At 45.0% G+C, this 15,615-nt stretch overlaps 1 protein-coding gene across 4 annotated transcripts in view; it reads left to right on the top strand.

The window, feature by feature from the left end:
• Positions 1-8,709: 8,709 nt before the first annotated feature.
• The window catches only part of SYTL5 (synaptotagmin like 5), a 223,346-nt gene continuing 216,440 nt past the window's right edge, over positions 8,710-15,615 (top strand). For 2 of the 4 annotated variants that reach the window (XM_056558931.1, XM_056558933.1), the window contains exon 1: positions 8,711-8,884. The gene's annotated coding sequence lies outside the window, so the exon portion shown is untranslated. Of the gene's footprint in view, positions 8,885-15,615 lie in introns of all 4 variants that reach the window. The other 2 variants (XM_056558932.1, XM_056558930.1) reach the window with 2 other exon arrangements.

Raw genomic sequence — 15,615 nt, 5'->3', positions numbered from 1 at the left:
TGATATCACTTATTTTATAACAATCTGTGGCGAAACAAAAAAAAAACGTATTTGTGGGATAACATTTTAAAAAGTGCCATTTTGTAACTTGGGGGGGGGGGGGGGGGGGGCTTCCGTTTCTATGCAGTGCACTTTTCAGTAAAAGTGACACCTTATCTTTATTCTGCAGGTCCATACGGTTACAAGGATGCCAAATTTATATAGGTTTTATTTTATTTTGCTACTTTAAAAAAAATAACTACATGCTCCAAAATTAGTATGTTTAAAATTGTCATCTTCTGACCCTCTATCCGCTAAGCTGCCGGGACATTTTACTTTAGTTTTTAGATGCCGTGATCAACTTTTATCGTGGCGTCTAAAGGATTAACCCCTTAAGGACTCAGGGTTTTTCAGTTTTTGCACTTTCGTTTTTTTCCTCCTTACCTTTTAAAAATCATAACCCTTTCAATTTTCCACCTAAAAATCCATATTATGGCTTATTTTTTGCGTCGCCAATTCTACATTGCAGTGACATTAGTCATTTTACCCAAAAATGCACGGCGAAACGGGAAAAAAAATCATTGTGCGACAAAATCGAAGAAAAAACGCCATTTTGTAACTTTTGGGGGCTTCTGTTTCTACGCAGTGCATATTTCGGTAAAAATGACACCTTATCATTATTCTGTAGGTTCATATGGTTAAAATGATACCCTACTTATATAGGTTGGATATTGTCGTACTTCTGGAAAAAATCATAACTACATGCAGGAAAATTTATACGTTTAAAAATGTCATCTTCTGACCCCTATAACTTTTTTAGTTTTCCACGTACAGGATGGTATGAGGACTCATTTTTTTGCGCCGTGATCTGAAGTTTTTATCAGTATGATTTTTGTTTTGATCGGACTTTTTGATCACTTTTTATTCATTTTTTAATGGTATAAAAAGTGACCAAAAATGCGCATTTTTTGACTTTGGAATTTTTTTGCGCGTACGCCATTGACCGTGCGGTTTAATTAATTAATATATTTTTATAGTTCGGACATTTACGCACGCGGCGATACCACATATGCTTTTTTTTTTTTTTTTTTTTTACACTTTTATTTTTTTTATGGGAAAAGGGGGGTGATTCAAACTTTTATTAGGGAAGGGGTTAAATGACCTTTATTAACACTTTTTTTTACATTTTTTTTGCAGTGTTATAGGTCCCATAGGGACCTATAACACTGCACACACTGATCGTCTACACAGATCACAGGCGTGTATTAACACGCCTGTGATCAGTGTTATCGGCGCTTGACTGCTCCTGCCTGGATCTCAGGCACGGAGCAGTCATTCGCCGATCGAACACCGAGGAGGCAGGTAAGGGCCCTCCCGGTGTCCTGCAAGCTGTTCGGGACGCCGCGATTTCACCGCGGCGGTCCTGAACAGCCCGACTGAGCAGCTGGGTCACTTTCACTTTAGAAGGGTTAATACCGCACATCGCAGCGATCGGCGATGTGTGGTATTAGCCGCGGGTCCCGGCTGTTGATAAGCGCCGGGACCGACGCGATATGATGCGGGATCGCGGCGCGATCCCGCTTCATATCGCGGGAGCCGGCGCAGGACGTAAATATACGTTCTGCGTCGTTAAGGGGTTAATGCTGGGCATAAGCCTGATCAGTGGTGCCTGGCTTTTAGCCTGGGTCCTAGCTGCTAATAGCAGTTGGGGCCCACCAGATTTGACATGCGCTCAGCTCGTTAGCGCACTTCAAACCCTGGTAATGGGACAAGGGAGTATAGGTACGCCCTCGGTCCTTAACCTCTTAAGGACCAAGTACGTACCGGTATGTCCTGAGTCCTCTCCCTTAATATAACGCAGGGGCCACACCGCATCATAGTGGGTCGGGCCCGGCCTCTAACAACGGCCGGGACCCGTGGCTAATAGCACGCAGCACTGATCGCGGTGCAGCGCGCTATTAACCCTTTAGACACAGCGTTCAAAGATGAACGCCGCGTGTAAAGTGAAAGCAAACCAATGCTGGTTAGCTCAGGGAGCTGTCCGGGATCGCCACGGTGAAATTGCAGCATCCCGAACAACTGTAGGACCGCTCGGGGGTCCCCTTACCGCTCTCCTGTTGTCCGATCGCTGAATGACTGCTCAGTTGTAAAAACGTTGTAAATGAACATATGTGGTATCCCCACGTGTGGAAATGTCTGAATTATAAAAATATATCGTTAATTAAACCGCACTGTCAATGTCGTACGCGCAAAAAAATTCAAAAGTCCAAAATTGTGTATTTTTGGTCAATTTTTATATCATGAAAAAAATGAATAAAAAGCGATCAAAAAGTCCGATCAATACAAAAACTGCCCTGTACGCAAAAAAATAAAAAAGTTATAGGGGTCAGAAGATGACCATTTTAAACGTATAAATTTTCCCGCATGTAGTTTGATTTTTTCCAGAAGTACAACAAAACCAAACCAATATAAGTAGGGTATCATTTTAATCTTATGGACCTATAGAATAAAGATAAGGTGTAATTTTTACCGAAAAATGTACTGCGTAGAAACTGAAGCCCCCAAAATGTACAAAATTATGTTTTTTCTTCAATTTTGTTGCACATGATTTTTTTTTTTCTGTTTCGTCATAAATTCTTGGGTAAAATGACTAATGTCATTACAAAGTAGAATTAGTGGGGCAACAGATAAGCCATCATATGGATTTTTATGTGCAAAATTTAAAGAGTTATGATTTTTTTAAAGGCAAGAAGGAAAAAATGAAAGTGCAAAAACTGAAAAAACCCTTAAGGGGTTAAGTACCGGAATGTATTTTCGTGTTGAAGGACACCACTGTTTTTACTTTTGTGTTATTTTCTATCTGTGGAAGAAGTAAAAAGTAAACAAGGGTTTTATCCCTGCAAGTTCCTTACAAAACAATCACAAAATGAAAGTGTTCAAGTTCAACCCCTTCCCGTTAAATGACATGTATACAAATCGTAGCGGGAAGTTGTTGAATGCTCTGTGATGGCTATGACCATCACTGAGCGTTTGCGGGCTCAGAAGCTGAGCCTATGTGATTGCATCTGGAATTGGCCGTCATACACAACCCAACTCAATGGTCAGGAGTAGAGATGAGCGAACTTACAGTAAATTCGATTCGTCACAAACTTCTCGGCTCGGCAGTTGATGACTTATCCTGCATAAATTAGTTCAGCTTTCAGGTGCTCCTGTGGGCTGGAAAAGGTGGATACAGTCCTAGGAAAGATTCTCTTAGGACTGTATCCACCTTTTCCAGCCCACCGGAGCACCTGAAAGCTGAACTCATTTATGCAGGATAAGTCATCAACTGCCGAGCCGAGAAGTTCGTGACGAATCAAATTTACTGTAAGTTCGCTCATCACTGGTCAGGAGTAAAGCTCCTATCCTGACAGTTAACCTTATACAGGGTGGGCCATTTATATGAATACACCTTAATAAAATGGGAATGGTTGGTGATATTAACTTCCTGTTTGTGGCACATTAGTATATGTGTGTGGGGGGGGAACCTTTTCAAGATGTGTGGTGACCATGGTGGCCATTTTGAAGTCGGCCATTATGAATCCAACTTTTGTTTTTTTTCAATAGGAAGAGGGTCATGTGCTCTCCAAAGGCATTTTTTAAGCCTTTGCAGAATTTTTTTTTTTTTTCTTAGCCAGGTTCATCTGGCGCACATTGGAGTATGTTAAAATGTTACTAACTGTATGCTCTACAGTTTCCTTTGCAAATAAAGGCTTGTTCCACTGTCAGCTCCTGGGCAAAGTTGTAGCATGTTCCAATCTGTAAAGTCATCTACTTTAGTCATCTAAAACATTACAGGCAAGACAGTTTTGCAACAGGGGAATTAAATTATGGCAAAAAAAAGTGCTCTAGTCAGCTTCATCTGCCCCACCCACTTAGGGCACTGTTTTTTAAGTCCCATTTGTTATTGTGCTGTTTTGGACTATCAAGAAAACAAAAATGCACTTACCAAAGCTTTAATTTCCTGGAGTCCGTAGGCATCACAAACTTACCACTTGTGAGAGCTTTAAATTGCTGCATAAAAAGTACACTGGCTCCTTGCATGGTTATCAGTTTTGTGGAAGAATAATGGATACTTCAGGGAGATCATGGCAAACTTATTTTATTGATTTTTTTGATTGGGTGACTAAAATAATAATGGTGGAGGTGCAGTAGACATCGCTTATCTAAATTTTGGTAAGGCTTTTGACACTGTCCCACATAGAAGACTTATCAATAAACTGCAGTCATTGAGCTTGGACTCCCAAATTGTTGAGTGGATTAGGCAGTGGCTGAGGGACAGAAAATAGAGGGTTGTAATCAATGGAGTATATTCAGAGCAAGGTCTTTTTTTACCAGTGGAGTACCTCAGGGATCTGTACTGGGACCCATTATGTTTAATATCTTGCAGTGATATTGCAGAAGGTCTTGATGGAAAGATATTGCATATTGTCCTAACTTCAGTATTCGAGGAAAGGGATTCATTATTTCTGAAGACTTAATGATAGACATTGTATTAGAGAAGCAGGAAATGCTAGCAGTTTGGGTGTATAGGGAGAGGTATTAGCATTAGAAAGTGGGAAGTGCTGATGGGTGTATAGGGAAAGCTATTAGCAGTAGAGAAGGAGGTGCTCATGGGTGTATAGGAAGAGGTATTATAAGTTGTAAGAGGGAAGTGCTCATGGGTGTATAGGGAGAGGTATTAGCAGTAGAGAGGGTAGTGCTTATGCTGCTGAACAGAACACTGTTGAGGCCTCACTTGGAGTATTTTGTACAGTACTGAACACTATCTCCAGATAGATATAGACACATTGAAGAGAGTTCAGAGAAGAGCTACTAAACTAGTACATGGACTGGAGGATAAAATTTACCAGGAAAGGTTAAAGGACCTTAACATGTATAGCTTGGAAGAAAGAAGAGACAGAGGGGATAAGATAGAAAATGTTATATACATAAAAGGAATCAACAGTAAAAGTGGAGAAGATATTTAACAGAAGAAAAACTACCATAAGAGGACATAGTTTTATATTAGAGGGGCAAAGATTTATGCAGTAATATCAGTGGATGCATAAGGCTATCCTTCATATAAGATAGGGCCAGGGACTATTTATATTATTCAGAATATAGTACAGACTAGATAGGTCGAATGGTTCTTATCGGCTGACACATTCTATGCTTCTAGATACATAAATGGGGCTATAGTGCTATTCTTTATATGCTTAGTACTCTCTATTCTTTGAGCTTGATAGAACAGAAGTTTAGAAGCTAACAGAAAAAAAATCCTCCTGTAAAGTGGATCCCACCATCCACAGTTAAAGAAATTGAACCAGATGGTAGAGGGGAATAAAGAACAGCATTGTATGACCGGGGTTTACACAAGGGTCAAGTCCTTTGAAAAAAAGTGTGGGAACTCGCCTAAGATTTCCACTTAAAGGGGTACTCCGCCCCTAGACATCTTATCCCCTATCCAAAGGATAGGGGATAAGATCTCAGATCGCCGTGGTCCCGCTGCTGGGGATCCCCGGGATCCCCGCTGCGGCACTGCACTATCATTACACGTAATGACAGGCAGTACAGGGGCCGGAGTATCGTTACGTCACGGCTCCGCCCCTCGTGATGTCACGGCGCGCCCCTTTCAATACAAGTCTATGGGAGGGGGCGTGGTGGTCGTCACGCCCCCCTGCCATAGACTTGCATTAAGGGGATGGGCCGTGATGTCACGAGGGGCGGAGCCATGACGTCACACTGCTCCATCCCCCATATCGCCCATCATTACACACAGAGCAAACTCGCTCTGTGCTGTAATGAGAGTGCGGTGCCGCAGCGGGGATCCCAGGGGTCCCCAGCAGCGGGACCATGGCGATCTGACATCTTATCCCCTATCCTTTGGATAGGGGATAAGATGTCAAGGGGCGGAGTACCCCTTTAAGGGGTGGTTTTTTAGGATTCCAGCTAATGGGAACTGTGTTCCTGCAGGACTTGAGCCCTGGGTTTACATAAAGAATTTTTTCTCTTTTTATTTTTGTCAGACCATTTATTATAAAGATGTTTTTTTTAGATGAGAACCCAAAATAGTAGAGCCTAGAGCTAAACTTAAAGAGGTACTACGCCCTAGACATCTTATCCCCTATCCAAAGGTTGTTTAAAATGCTGGCTCTGCTAGGCTTCGGACGTCCGTGGTCATCACGCCCCCCTCTATTAATGTCCATGGGTGGGGGCATGACAGCAGTGGTCACTCGTTATCCGGCACTAAGCAGAGTTCGCTCCATGCAGTGAATTACCGGGGTGCCGGCACAGGGATCACTGGGGTTCCCAGTGGCCGGACCCCTGTGATCAGACACCTTCTCCACTATTCTTTGGATAGGGGATAAGATGTCTATGGGTGGAATACCCCTTCAAGAGTACCTGACACCTCTCTTGTATTATCTGTTTTAGTTAAAGCTTGTATTCTCCATGGAGGAACAAATCTGGAACATCTTTTCATCTGGAACATCTCATCTTTTTACTTACTCATCTGTTACTAGTTGGGCTTGTGTCCCTGCACATTAGGATTGCAGTGCTATGCCAGACTATAGATACACATCCCTTTTCTTCTGACCACTGACCAATCTGCAGCATAAGGCCATATCCACGCAGCGTAGAATGTGCAGAATGTCCGCCCGGAAACCACGGATGGACATTTTGCACATTTGAGAATCTGGTGGGCACTAGTAGATGGCAATGCATTTCCAAGTGAAATCTTCAAAAAGCATAGACAAGTCTATTCTTATTGTGGACGCTGGAATCAGGATTTCTGCAACAGAAAAATCTTCTGTGGAAATTCCACCGTGTGAACAGTGCAGCAGAATCCCATTGAAATGTAACACAACCTTACTCAGACTCCGTAAACCAATTCACACCACAGACCAGAGGTCAGACCTCTATATTAAAAGTGATAAATGCTACATAGATGGGGGTTTGACCACTGAGACCCCACTAATCGCCATAATGGGGGAACACATGTTCCCCTAGCCTCAGGTCCACAACTAGAAGGAGTTTGGAATGACGGTTGGTAAACGCTCCTTTTCCCTCCATGTTACAAGGTGGGACCCTAGACTTTGCGACTTTTCATGAGACACATTTTAAAAGTGCTCTCCAAAGGCAGTTTTGTAAGCCAGGACCCAGAAAAGTCGGAAAAATAAGTGCTTAGGCGTACGGGCAACATTTTGTACACTGTAAGCTGTATATGCAATTATAAATCTTCCTGTATCAGTTTTATCGCCTTGTCTTGTCAGTGCAGGTATTATATTATAGGGTAACATCTCCTAAATATGGTGCTGGCCTCTCAATTATTTGTAAACTTACCAAGGACCCCTGTGTTCTGAAATCTTACACAATCAAAACTTTCTAGTTACCCAATAAAGGTTTCACTTCTATTACACTTCCATAATATTAAAGGGGTAGTCTCATGAAAAAAAATTATCCCCTATCCACATGGATAAGTTATACCATTTTAAGCCCCCCCCCCCCCCCCCCCCGTGCCATTTTATTTCCCCCTGATCCCCCTGTGCTATTTTAATCCCTCCATGACATTTCAATTCCCCCCATGGCTGGTATATATATATATATATATATATATATATATATATATATATTTTTTTTTCAATAAAGGTGGCAACCCTAAACTGACCTCTGGTAGAAAGTATATAGCAGTGGTGCATGCCCGAACAGTCAACGGATGTCCGGGCATGCTGGGAGTCATAGCTGTGTGTGGTGAGCCACCGTTGTATGGCGGGACCACGGGTGCTGTGGACTGAGTGGTGGGGTCGGATGGTATTAACCCCTGGGGAAAGATGCTGTTAACCCCCAGTGTTCGTGACGCCAGGATGTGGTTGTATGGTGTAGGGCACTGCCAACAACCAACTCAAAACGGCATATAGTAAAGGAGAGTCCAAAGCAGAGTTTTGATGCAACTGGAACTTTACTGATGGAGGCATAAAACAGTCTTTACAAATAGCCAACTTCCACAGAGGTGACCAGGACACAGGGAACCTCTCAGGCTTGCTTGGGGTTGTAGTTTCTATAATAATGATGCAGGCCACTGTACTACTGCTATGACTTTGGTAGAGACTTGACTTGTACAGTTGTACACACAGATTTGATGTGGCTGCAGGTTTATAGGCTTTGGCCTAGATATGCTGGACTTGACTTGTACAGGACTTGTGCTTGCTTTGATTGCAGGAACTAAGAGAGAGAATGTGGAGACTACAGCCCCTTATATATCAGGGGGTTGGACTAAAGCCCATTGGTAGAAGGTTGCCTCTGGTTACCTGTGCCCATGGGACTCTGGGTATCATGTGATCGCATATCACATGACATATCACATGACCTTAGGAAGGTCCTATACAGGGTAAATATCCCAATAACCTTTATATACAGTTTACATTCACTGTACAGTACTTATAATAGATGCACATACTTAATATACAACAGAATACCATATCATGACTTAGGGGGACCCTGCAGGAGAGCCCTGTGGACCTGAGGGACTCTACCTGAGGGGACTTTAGGACTGTACAGAGCATGTTCTGTACCGGGACACCACATTTGCAACAGCAGGAGGTCCACAGTTGGAGATTACTGTATATAGCCTCTGGAAAGAAGAAAAAAAAATCCAAGTAAATTTTAGCTGTCTGCCATGCAACCTAATGTTATCCACTAGATGGCACTAGCGTACAGTAGAGCGTTTTATTGCTGAGGATGCAAATCACCATGACGTCTTCTGCTCTGGCATATCATGTGGTCTTGTTCCCCTCAGTAGTAGCAAAATCAGCTGGAGGATGAGGGATGTGCATGGAGACAAAGTAAGAGGACATATCTTCTCCCTGAGTAACCCGCACTCTCCAGAGTAAGTAGAATATGCATTACAACTAGGTTTTTTGGGTTGTCGTCGTTTATTTATTTATTTTTTAAGCAGTGTGCTTCTCTAATAATGTGCAACTATGATTTATGTGCTTCTTATGCTAAGGGTTTCGGCATCTTTGACCCTTGCTTATGAAATGCGCAAAATGTCAATGAAGAAAGAAAAAAGCATTTACAGCTATATAATCGTCTAAAGAAAATACAGGCATTGTGTATATGTTGGGTGGTGGTGATATATTGTGAACAGATGGGCAGCCGATTCAATTTGACTGTCAGAACCATGTCACGCTGCAATACAAACAGATGACAGAGGTAGGTATCATGTCTAGTATGTGTATAACTTACCGTCAGCCCTTATATGTTAAAGTTAGTTTAGTGTGGAATTAAATGACACCTCTTGTTCTCTTAGTGGTACCCTTAGACCAGTGTTTCCCACCCAGCGTGCCTCCAGCTGTTGCAAAACTACAACTCCCAGCAAGCCTGGACAGCCAAAGGCTGTCCAGGCATGCAGGAAGTTATACTTTTGCAACAGCTGGAGGCACCCTTGTGGGGAACACTGAAATAGACCGTCCTGATCATATAAAACCGCAGAATACTTTTACTTGTATAACATTTATTCAGTCATTTACTGTTTGTAGTGTCATTCAGTGCTAGACCAAAGACACTAGAACATTATATGGTCTATTTTATGCTTGATACATGATTTGATTGCATGTTTATTTTGTTTAAATCTGGCTTTAACCCCTTAAGGACTAAGTCTGTTTTGACCTTCATGGCCAAGCCCCTTTTTCAAATCTGACATGTATCTCTTTAAGTGGGGGTACATGGTGAGCCCCTTCCCCTTCCACAGTAATGATCACAGCATTTATAGGGTTAAAATTGACTGGCGCGATCTTGGCAGTTGCAGAGGGATCCTGGGCCATCACTGCGCCAGGTCCCAAAGAGCAAGGAATATGCAGGAAGTATGGGTACGTCCTGTTGCGAGAACGTACCTGCTGCAAGGACATATCCACATGTCCCATAACGGGAAGGGGGTTAAAGGGATTCTCTGCTTTGGGCAATACCTAATTGTTACAACCATTAACTATAAGCTAATCACAAAATGCCACCCTGCTGAAACCCATAGTGATCATTTGTAAACTGGAGTGAAACCTGCAGTCTGTGTTCAGTTTCTCTGCAGCATCTTCACAGGAAAAACAAAGAATAACACAGTGTAGAAAGGTACAGGACAGGTCCCCCACAAAAAAAAAGCCTCTCTTTGTAATGATTCGTTATTCTGGCTAAAAGACAAGGATCCTGAACTGAAGACTGTCAGAAAAAACAGAGGTGGCAGGAAAAATAAAAGCACATATCTGCTGCTTAGTCTCTGCTGGCGCTGGTCCCATCAGAGCTTCTATTTCTCCATCTTTAGAGATGCAAAATAGTCATTTTTCAGATAACTTTGTAGTCATGCTTTAAAGAAGCACTATTAATGTACATAAGATAGACAGTTGAGCCATAAAAGGGGTTATCCAACAAATGGTGACTTTACTCCTTAACTAACAGACAGTAATGGACATGCTTAGGAAGGATCCGTGCTTGTCTTGGGGCTAAATGACTATATTGTGAGTCCACCATAATGCTGCTGCTTTCTTTTTGTGAAATGGCTATTTCCTGTTGGAGTTACTTCCCACCAGCTACAAGTCCCAGAATCACTTGTTTGTAAGTGTGAGGTCACTTTCCTCCCTCCTACACATCACCCACCACACCCATTGTAGCACAGCTGAGCTTCCTTTGCATGCGTGCTGTATCTGAAACTAAAATTCTTTGCAGCCCTGTGGAGAATGATCTCCCTTCCAGCCAGCAGTCAGGCAGGCTCCCTTTAACACCTGACTAGTGATGTAATATCTCACGCCACAGTGCAACCTGGGAAAAACTGAGATTTGTATGCAAACGTAAAGAAACAATGACCCGGCACATGCATGACTAGGGCAACTAAGGCATAAGCAATGGAGGGATGTCACAGGGTAACTCGATATATGGTTGGTGTGGAAGGTGCAATGTCCCAATGGTAGGTATCATGTATGTGCAGCTACAGAAGACAGGACAGCACTCACCCTCCAAACTTCGATTTATTCAAGCATCTTGACAGTGACAGGTAACAGGATAGCAGGGGAAGTAACCGGGACAGACTGTTTCACGCTCCTTATGTGATCAGGGCAAAGATCACATAAGAATTGTGAGACCAGCGGCCGTTTCACGCCTGTTGGCGTTTCCTCAGGCCCCTTGGTCACCTGGTGTGAAATGACCGCAGTCATCCAGGTGAGAAGTTCCTGCCTATGACGCTCTACACACTGAACTTCGGGGAAGCTGTATTTTTATACCGCTCTTGTTCATATTATATGAATAATGAATAAATATCAAGCAAGGGAACTGACTGGGTGAGTGCGTCTTTTTCTACTTACCTTTGGATTGTTTGATGGACTTGCAGTACATAGATTGCACCACCCGTATTCTCACCGACAGCTACCTGTACTATAGTGAACCCATAGCCACATTACGCTTCAGGTGTCCGCCTAGGAGACGTGGGCAGTGCCGGGTGTTATATTCTACATCAGGGGTACTCAGCTACTTTTAATAGGGGTCCGCTTATCCAGGTCTGCTATCCGGTGAAGGTCCGAGGTCGTCTTTACTTTTCTTCTTCCTTTGGTCCTTGTTTTCGTTCAGCTCCATCTTCCCCTGCAGAGTCTGACGCCCGGACATCATTGGTTACTTTGATGGCAGAGCCTCATCCTCTGTATGACAACAATAATCATTATAACCCTGCCAGACATCATGACCCCTAAAATAATACTGCCAGACACTGTTTCCTCTGTTTGTCAGAATCCCACCCCTGTACTCCCCTCAGACCCATTTCCCCCTCCTCCTGCAGACCCCTAAGTGCTTCTTCACACTGTGGACATTTAGTCGTTGGAATGTCCACTTGCTGAAGGCACCGCCGCCGGAGGAGTATTACAGTAGGGGGGATTGAAGATTCAAATAGCACAGGGGGGGGGGGATTGAAATCGTACAGAACGGATCAGAGGAGGATTGAAATGGCACGGGGGGATCAGACAGAGGAAATTGAAATGGCTCAGGGGAATCGGGGGGGGGGGGGGAGGGGGGAGGGTCAATTAAAATGGCAGAAGGAGGATGGGGAGGGGGGATTGAAATGACACAGGGCCCCTGTGTCATTTAAACCCCCCCCCCGATCCTCCTGTGTCATTTTAATTGACCTCCCCATCCCCCATTTTAATTGACATCCCCCCGTGCTATTTTATTTGACCTCCGATCCCCCTGTGCCATTTTAATTGACCCCCCCCCAATGGAGAGGGGGTCAATTAAAATGGCAAAGGAGGATCAGGGGGGTTCGATTTAAACCCCCCTGTGCAATTTTAATCGATAAAACCCCACCACAACACTATTTTCAAACCCCTCCTTCATTTCCCCGCTGGTGCCAGCCACAGAGAGCTGCCTGTACCTCTTCACTGCGTGACTGCAGGCATCTTTGAAGCACTGTGTTGGTGGCAGCGGCGCTTACCGCAAGAGGACGTCACTCTTCACCGCTGCAGGGCTCACTCATTTAAAGTGGCCACGGCACGCACTTCCTGCAGAGGGAATGCCAGGGCGCAGCCGCAGCCACATAGGACAGTGAGTGGCAACTTCTGCGCAGTGGCCGACAGGGGAAAATTCACTATTGCCGACCCTGAATGTAAAATTCCGTCCGTTTGCAAGAAATTGCTGGTTGAAAATACCGCAGCTCCATTGCACTGGCCTCTTCTTGTCAGGCCTCACCAGACCAGATGATGCAGCCAGTGCTAATCGCTGTAACGATGCTGGATGTGGATCCTCTGAACTGTGTGGCAGATGACACAGGCCGTATGGGGGAGCGGTGTCTAAGGTGCCGCTGGTCTTCATCCGCAAGGCAGGATGGGCTTGCTGCGGCAGGCGACACCCAGGACACTACCCCCCGATACGACTCGACCACAAAGGTATCTGGGCAAGAAGAGGTACAGAAGGATAAGGCAGAGGCATAGTCGGACTTAGCAGAAAGGTCAAGGCAGGCGGCAAAGGTGCGTAGTTTAATAACGTAGCCGGAAGGGTCAAAATACATGGGCAAGGCAGCAGACAATAGGGAACGCTTAATCTCAATTAGTGGTGCACTAGGCCTTTAAATCTCGAGAAGCTGGAGAAGCCTCCTAGAGTGCGCGCGCACAGGGACCCAGAGAGCCGAGCAGAAGCTGGTATAGGAACAGGCCGCGATTCATGCGAATCACGGTCCCGCCGGGGGAACGGGGCAGTAAGCACTCACAGTCGGAGCACCGGACCGGATCACTAACCGTAACAATCGAGCAGTCTGCATCATAGGAAAAGCGCTGGACAGGCAGGGAGCAGAGCGTTCCCTCACACCGGTAGCACTCAGATATTCATTTGTATCCTCTGTGCTCTGTCTGACAGGAGAGATCACAGAGGAGTACTATCAGACGGGAGAGAGCACTGAGGAGTCCTATCAGACAGTAGAGAGCACAGAGGAGTTCTATCAGACAGGAGAGAGCACAGAGGAGTGCTATCAGACAGGAGAGAGCACAGAGGAGTATTATCAGACAGGAGGGAGCACAGACGAGTACTATCAGACAGGAGAGAACACAGAGGAGTACTATCAGACAGGAGAGAGCACAGAGGAGTCCTATCAGACAAGAGAGAGCACAGAGGAGTACTATCAGACAGGACAGATCACATAGGAGTACTATCAGACAGGAGAGAGCACAGAGGAGTACTATCAGACAGGAGAGAGCACAGATGAGTACTATCAGACAGGAGAGAGCACAGAGGAATACTATCAGACAGGAGAGAGCACAGAGGAGTACTATCAGACAGGACAGAGCACAGAGGAGTACTATCAGACAGGAGAGAGCACAGAGGAGTACTATCAGACAGGAGAGAGCACAGAGGAGTACTATCAGACAGGAGAGAGCACAGAGGAGTACTATCAGACAGGAGAGAGCACAGAGGAGTACTATCAGACAGGAGAGAGCACAGAGGAGTACTATCAGACAGGAGAGAGCACAGAGGAGTACTATAAGACAGGAGAGAGCACAGAGGAGCACTATCAGACAGGAGACAACACAGAGGAGTACTATCAGACAGGAGACAACACAGAGGAGTCATATCATACAGTAAGGAGCACAGAGAGTACTATCAGACAGGAGAGAGCACATATGAGTACTATCAGACAAGAGAAAGCACAGAGGAGTCCTATCAGACAGGAGAGATCACAGAGGAGTACTATCAGAAAGGAGAGAGCACAGAGGAGTCCTATCAGACAGGAGAGAGCACAGAGGAGTCCTATCATACAGGAGGGAGCACAGATGTGTACTATCAGACAGGAGAGAGCACAGAGGCATGCTGTCAGACAGGAGAGAGCACAGAGGAGTGCTATCAGACAGGAATAGAGCACATAGGAGTCCTATCAGACAGGAGAGAGCACAGTGGAGTACTATCAGACAGGAGAGAGCACATAGGAGTGCTATCAGACAGGAGAGAGCACAGAGGAGTGCTATCAGACAGGAGAGAGCACAGAGGAGTGTTAGCAGACAGGAGAGAGCACATAGGACTCCTATCAGACCGGAGAGAGCACAGAGGAGTGCTATCAGACAGGAGAGAGAACACATAGAAGTCCTATCAGACAGGAGAGAGCACAGAGGAATACTATCATACAGGAGAGAGCACAGAGGAGTCCTATCAGACAGGAGAGAGCCCTATCAGACAGGAGAGAGCCCAGAGGAATACTATCAGACAGGAGAGAGCACAGAGGAGTACTATCAGACAGGAGAGAGCACAGAGGAGTGCTATCAGACAGGAGAGAGCACAGAGGAGTACTATCAGACAGGAGAGAGCACAGAGGAGTACTATCAGACAGGAGACAACACAGAGGAGTCCTATCAGACAGGAGAGAGCACAGAGGAATACTATCAGACAGGAGAGAGAGCACAGAGGAGTCCTATCAGACAGGAGAGAGCACAGAGGAATACTATCAGACAGGAGAGAGCACAGAGGAGTACTATCAGACAGGAGAGAGCACAGAGGAGTGCTATCAGACAGGAGAGATCACAGAGGAGTACTATCAGACAGGAGAGAGCACAGAGGAGTACTATCAGACAGGAAAGAGCACAGAGGAGTGCTATCAGACAGGAGAGAGCACAGAGGAGTCCTATCAGACAGGAGACAACACATAAGAGTACTATCAGACAGGAGAGAGCACAGAGGAGTCCTATCATACAGGAGGGAGCACAGATGTGTACAATCAGACAGGAGAGAGCACAGAGGAGTGCTATCAGACAGGAGAGAGCACAGAGGAGTACTATCAGACAGGAGAGAGCACAGAGGAGTCCTATCAGACAGGAGAGAGCACAGAGGAGTACTATCAGACAGGAGACAACACAGAGGAGTACTATCAGACAGGAGAGAGCACAGAGGAGTACTATCAGACAGGAGAGAGCACAGATGAGTACTATCAGACAAGAGAAAGCACAGAGGAGTCCTATCAGACAGGAGACAACACAGAGGAGTACTATCAGACAGGAGAGAGCACAGAGGAGTCCTATCAGACAGGAGAGAGCACAGAGGAGTGCTATCAGACAGGAGAGAGAACACATAGGAGTCCTATCAGACAGGAGAGAGCACAGAGGAATACAATCA

The sequence above is a fragment of the Hyla sarda genome, chromosome 2 (genome assembly GCF_029499605.1).
Source record: "Hyla sarda isolate aHylSar1 chromosome 2, aHylSar1.hap1, whole genome shotgun sequence".
Lineage (NCBI taxonomy): Eukaryota > Metazoa > Chordata > Amphibia > Anura > Hylidae > Hyla > Hyla sarda.
The sequence above is the reverse complement of the archived record's forward strand: the minus strand, read 5'-3'. Positions and strand labels throughout refer to the sequence as shown.